Here is a 5488-nt window from a genome sequence, read left to right as displayed (position 1 = left end):
GACATAGAACAGCCTCTTGGCTGCCAGGATCAGAGGACACAGAGGAAGGATAACGGGCAACATTGATCCTTTAAAGGCATACCCCCCAGTGACCTACTTCCTCCAATAGGACCCCACCTCCTGACATTTCCACTGCCTCCCAACCATGTCATTAAATTATGGCTACACCAATGGAGGTCAGAGCCCTCATGATCCAACCACTTCCCTCAAACCCTGCCAGTGAACATTGCTCCAGTGGGAACCAAACCTTCCACACACGAGCATTTTGGAGACACTTCCTGTCCAAACTGTCATACCCAGACCATCCACTTTCTACCATGTTCATTTCTTTTATCACCTCTGACATTTCGAGATCATATTCCTAGTCATTGAATTGTAAGTCCCAGTTTTTGGCTCTTTTTATTCTTTGACTACATGTCCTCCCACTTCCTCCAGTTTTGTGACCTTGACACTCAGCATTCAGTTCCCACCAATACTGACTGCAGTTTTCATGTGCTAACAGGGACTTAGGTTACCAAAGTGCAGAGCTTGTTTGATGAATCCTCATCCTCATGTTGCTCCAAAGTCTCCTGAAAGATGGTCAAAAACATTGGAAACCTTTCTCCTGGACACAAGGTTTTCTTCTGGCTGCCCTGCAGCCTCAGCCTTTTTTCTCCCAAAACATGATTACTAGGGGAGTTCCGATTTCTCAGGGTCCATTGTTTCAATAGTCTGATAGCCAAAGCGAGGGACAAGAGTCTGTAGAATATCCTCATTTTTTTCCAAGTCGGTTACAATAGTTCATTGTTTCTAGTACTGCTTGATCAAGTAGAATTTTCTTCATGACAAAAAGTTTTAAAAATTAAACACTCCCACAATTTAAAGAAGAGGTTAACTCGGGGGTCAGGTGGGCGTGGGGAGATGGGACCCTCCAAGCAGGACATAAACAACAACAGACCATATTCATATCTTTGCCTTTTTTTCTGCAATAGCCCATCCTGGAGGAGGTCCAGGGGAAGAGAAAACAGAGAGAGAAATATAACTCCCAGACGTGCCCAGATCTGCTGCTGCAAGGCTCAGCCGGCTCTTATTCTGAAGAGTATCCTAGCGTCCTTGCTTGCTAAAATTAAACTGTTGGCTGCTTGATCTATTATGCATTCCATTTGCATTTTTCTCTGTGGAGAGCTGAGGAAGCAAGACTGCTGTTGACGTTGAGAACAGAGGAACCTGGAGACCTTCCCAGGACATCTGGTGCCCACTAGAGATCAACTGTCTTTAGAGATAAGGTAAACAGAGCCCCTTCCCTCTCTCCCATCTTGTCTCCCCCCACCCCCGTCCCCCTCTCTCCCTGTCTCTCTCCCTCTCTCTCCCTCTCTGTCTCTCTCCCTCTCTCTCCCTCCCTCTCTCTTCCTCTTTCTTTCTTCCTCCTCCCCTGCACTTGGCAAGGACTCTGCTTCCTCCCTGCATTTCCCACTACCCACCCCCGTCCCCCTCTCTCCCTGTCTCTCTCCCTCTCTCTCCCTGTCTCTCTCCCTCTCTCTCCCTCCCTCTCTCTTCCTCTTTCTTTCTTCCCCCTCCCCTGCACTTGGCAAGGACTCTGCTTCCTGCCTGCATTTCCCACTGCTCTCATGTCTCCTAAGTGTACCCAGTGATCTGCTTGCTTCCTCTGCTGTGGGATGCCTCTGTTCCCCTCCTCGGGCATGAGTACGCTTCTTTCTCCCCCACTCCTCCTCTGCCCCCATCCCTGGTTTAATCTCCACTGACACTCAGCATATCTGTTTCATTTCTTTCTTTGATCTGTGGGCCTAAAGACCACTTCCTCTGGGCTGCTGCTTGTGTGATCTCTTACTGAGAACCTTGCATAGCCGAGGACCTTTCCTACTCCCTTGGCCTATGGCTTTTGCCTACGAAACACCTTTGCTTCCTGCTCATGTCCTGGAAAGACACTGGAAGCCCTCTGAGCTGGTTATTATGCCACTGGGTTTGGCTGCATGAAGACCTGACACTTTGCGGGGGGAGACCTTCGTGACGTTTATTCTCAGGACTGCAGAATAGGATCTCTCCTCCTCAACCCAGAAACCTTTTTTTTCTTTTTTATTGAATTTTTACAAATTTCAAATACTATTTTGATCAGGTATAGAGTTCCCTCTTCTATCTGCAACCTCCTCAATGCCCCACCCAATTTCATGTATTGTTTATATATGCATATATTCATATATATACTTATTAACTCAAACCACCTGTCCAGTGTCACACCTGTATGGAAAACTGACTCTCCCTCTCTCAGCAGCCATCAGTTGCAAAAAGTTCCTTAGCTAGTGTTGGGGCCTCCTACCCATAGCTCCACTTCCATTCTGGGATTCTGTCTGGCTTGAGATTACATGGGTCTTGTGCATAATGTCACCATTGCTGTAAATTCATATAAACTGTTTGCTTGTGGTTACTCTTTACCCCCCCCCCACCTCCCGCCTTCTGCTATGATCCCTGAGTCTTGGGAGGCAGAGCAGAAACTTCCTCTTTATAATGAAACTTTGGCATGGCCCTGGAAAACTTGCAGGCTGTTGACCTGGGGCAATTCTAACTGCCCTCCTCCCCGACAGGGGAAGAGGTTATGAAGATCTCTGCCCTTAGAGTCTTTGGATTTTTCTATTTCTTAATTTTATTTATTTATTGTTATATATGTGTGCATATTGTATGTGTGAGGGCATGCATGACATGCACATGGAGGTCAGAGGACAACATTGAGGAGCTCATTCTCTCCTTCAACTTTTAGATGAGTTCTGGGGATCTAACCCATGTCACAAGGTTCGCAAGGCAAGAACCTTTACCTGCTGGGCCACTTCACCAGTCCAAGATAAAGCCTTTGTTTTTTCAGAAACAGAGACTAAATCCAGGGCATTGTACATGTTAGGCATGCACTCTAACGCTGAGCCATGCCCCTAGGTTGCTAGGATTCTTTGAAAGGACACTTGAGCAAAGCAAGAACGCTCCCTTATGACTTCTGAGGGGAGTCACAATTTCCAGAAGGAAATTTCTAGGTTCTAGAACTTACGTCAGAATTAGACTGGTGAGTGCCCTTGAGACAAGTCCAGGCAGGAGGGAAGAGTATCATGGATGTCGGTGTGGTCACCCAGTAAGGATGATTCAAATAGACTGTTGAAACATAAGGGTGGAATGCCTGAGGGCACCCAGAGGGTTCCAGCACGGCCTCTTAGTGACCAGACCGTGCATAGGAGGTGTGTACATCCGACCATGGTTAAAGGATAGACTGACAGGACAGAGGGACACATCATCTGATGTGCCGTCAACCTTGCTGATTCATCCCTTCTTTTGTAGGAAGGAAGTCAGGCTTGCCTCCATCTCATCAGACATCCTCTTGCATCCCAAAGAACAGTGAAAACGTTAAATGGGAACATCCTCAAAAAGAGGAAACTTACTGTTTTTTCTTTTGTTGCAGTGTAGTATGGCTTTAATATGAGCTGGGTGTGGAAAAAGTTGGCCTCTGGCTGGAGGCCTATTTGTTTAAGTGCTTTATGTTAACCACAGTACCATCTTCCAGCTTGATTTATTCTGTTGATTAAAGGCAAATTGTTAGACATTCTCCATGTCCAGTTTTCTTCTCCTTAAGAGACAACCCAAACCTCTTGAAAAGCCGCAATTTGGATGCCAAGTCAGAGGATTTACTCATGTAGGCTAGTCTGCTTTAGCGTTTACACACTTGACAATGCTTCAAAAGTCTATGGGGAATGAAATTAAGTACAACCTGGTGTTATTGCAGCTTAGAGACTACTAGACAGTTTGAAATCTGAAAATGTCAGAAGACAGCCCCGAAAACCAAGTGTTTTTTCTCTGAAGCGTTTTTTTTTTTAATTTTTTTTAAAATTATGTATTTAATAGCCACATGATAGAAGAAGCATTTCATTACAGCTTTAACATAGTCAATAACAATTTCCAAAGCCAAGATACATCGCTTTTTAAAGTATAGGTTCACAGTTGAATTAATGCAGTCATACAATATTGAACTCAGTATAAACCCTGTAAGACATAAAATTGAATGAGGTTTTAAACTTTAAAAAAGATCTCCATTTTATTTTAAAATATATGGTTTCATACACAAAAACTCATTTTTAATGTTGCTAACACTTAGATGTTTTGCACATGTGTCACTAATCTCTATGTATTTGATTATTACTAGTCACAGTTGGTTACACGGATCCTTGGCACCCAAGTATGGATATAAAGTCATCAGATTTCAATGGTCATGTTTATCCCTTCTACTAATTAACATGAAGTAAATTTTTATTCTTTTTCCTCAAATATAACTCATTTTTTATTTGTTGATTTTTTTTGTGTATATCATACAGATCATCCCAAACAATCTTATTTATCTATATACCCACTTGCCAAATGGTACCCTCCTATAGCCTCCCCCAGCCCTGCCACTGGAGCCCATATACTCTATCATCCTTGTTACTGTCCACTGTGTTGTCGACACTCCAGCCGTTCTCCAGAGCTTGTCCATCCGCTGAATCTAGTCAGCCTATCTAGAGTTCCTTGTTTTAGGAAGATCAGCTCTTCCTCATCTACCAGCAATCAGTTGTCAATACACCTTTAGATAAGATTGGGGTCTGTTGTTTATTTTTCCAGTTCTATGCTGGGTTACTGTCTGGGAGTCTCTTGGGCCACCCTGGCCAACAACTCAAAGGAAGGTGTCTCCAGCCTTTAGCTATACACATGGACTCTTAAAAAATTATATTGACCCCTTTAATCTTTGATTATACTTTCTTTTTGAGTGTTTAAGACCATACAGTTGGCCCAGATAAACCAATTTATTTGTACTCTTAAGGCCTTTTGAGGATCTGTTCCTCAGTGGTCACAATGGGCTTGGGAGGAACCCCTAGCTCCTTTCTTTTACCAGTTCCATCTATGTAAAGATAAGTCAAAGGTCCTGCTCGACCATGGTTGGCTTCGCTTGGAAACATGGAGGAAATGTTTTCTCTGCATTGACCCTCCTCTTTGTAGACTGGACACTGGTTCAGGTCCATCTGGTGGGGTCTCCATGGCCTCCCTGATCAATAAGACAGGTGACTCGCCACAGTTACAGGACATTTTGAGAGATGCTCATAGTCCCCTGGAACTTAGTTGACCTTGGAGGGCAAGGACCAAAACCAGTCCTTTATGTCCCTCTGACCAAATTAGTATAAGCCTCAAAGTATGGCTGTTAAACATCCAAGAAGGTTAGTTTCACCAGTCTGCTACTTTTAATTACCATGTGCCATGTAGATAAAACTTGGGTAAAGACCGAACATTCTCAGATAAACCTTGTCTAGATATATATTATATTCCTTGCGCTAGTTGTATGTATAATTTGTCAGTAGGTTGTTTGATTACTATAGTTCCTTCTGTTTTTTTTTTAAAGTAGGCATTATTTATTTCTCGCATTGTGTAACCCTTCCACCATTGTTTCCCCATTTAAAGTACCCTCATTTTTCCCATTTCTCTCTTAATA

At 43.5% G+C, this 5488-nt stretch overlaps 1 protein-coding gene across 3 annotated transcripts in view; it reads left to right on the top strand.

Moving 5' to 3' along the window:
• The first annotated feature begins 1109 nt into the window (after positions 1-1109).
• Positions 1110-5488, top strand: part of LOC103725886 (aldo-keto reductase family 1 member C13) — a 24402-nt gene continuing 20023 nt past the window's right edge. For 2 of the 3 annotated variants that reach the window (XM_017795637.2, XM_017795636.2), the window contains exon 1: positions 1125-1265. The gene's annotated coding sequence lies outside the window, so the exon portion shown is untranslated. Of the gene's footprint in view, positions 1266-5488 lie in introns of all 3 variants that reach the window. The other variant, XM_008823228.3, reaches the window with a different exon arrangement.

The sequence above is a fragment of the Nannospalax galili genome, unplaced genomic scaffold, assembly GCF_000622305.1.
Source record: "Nannospalax galili isolate Female #2095 unplaced genomic scaffold, S.galili_v1.0 scaffold989, whole genome shotgun sequence".
Taxonomy (NCBI): Eukaryota; Metazoa; Chordata; class Mammalia; order Rodentia; family Spalacidae; genus Nannospalax; species Nannospalax galili.
The sequence above is the reverse complement of the archived record's forward strand: the minus strand, read 5'-3'. Positions and strand labels throughout refer to the sequence as shown.